We start from the raw sequence: 225 nt of genomic DNA, 5'->3' as shown, positions 1-225 counted from the left end.
GCAGTCCCCTCCCAGACTCTCTTCTCCTCAGTGTCAACTAGAGTGTTTTGCAGACAAATTTTCCTCACAAAAATGATGACAAGACAGCAATGGAATAATTGAATTGCAACAAATCTGGATCCCTGAATAAAAAACAGTGTGGAGCAGAGCTACTCATCAATCTGGAAAACTCAACTCAGTCTGTTAAGCAGGAGATAAATAAATGTGAATTATTGAATTACACTA

The sequence above is a fragment of the Hylobates moloch genome, unplaced genomic scaffold, assembly GCF_009828535.3.
Source record: "Hylobates moloch isolate HMO894 unplaced genomic scaffold, HMol_V3 SCAFFOLD_17, whole genome shotgun sequence".
NCBI classification, from domain to species: Eukaryota; Metazoa; Chordata; class Mammalia; order Primates; family Hylobatidae; genus Hylobates; species Hylobates moloch.
This window is presented reverse-complemented; position numbering follows the sequence as displayed.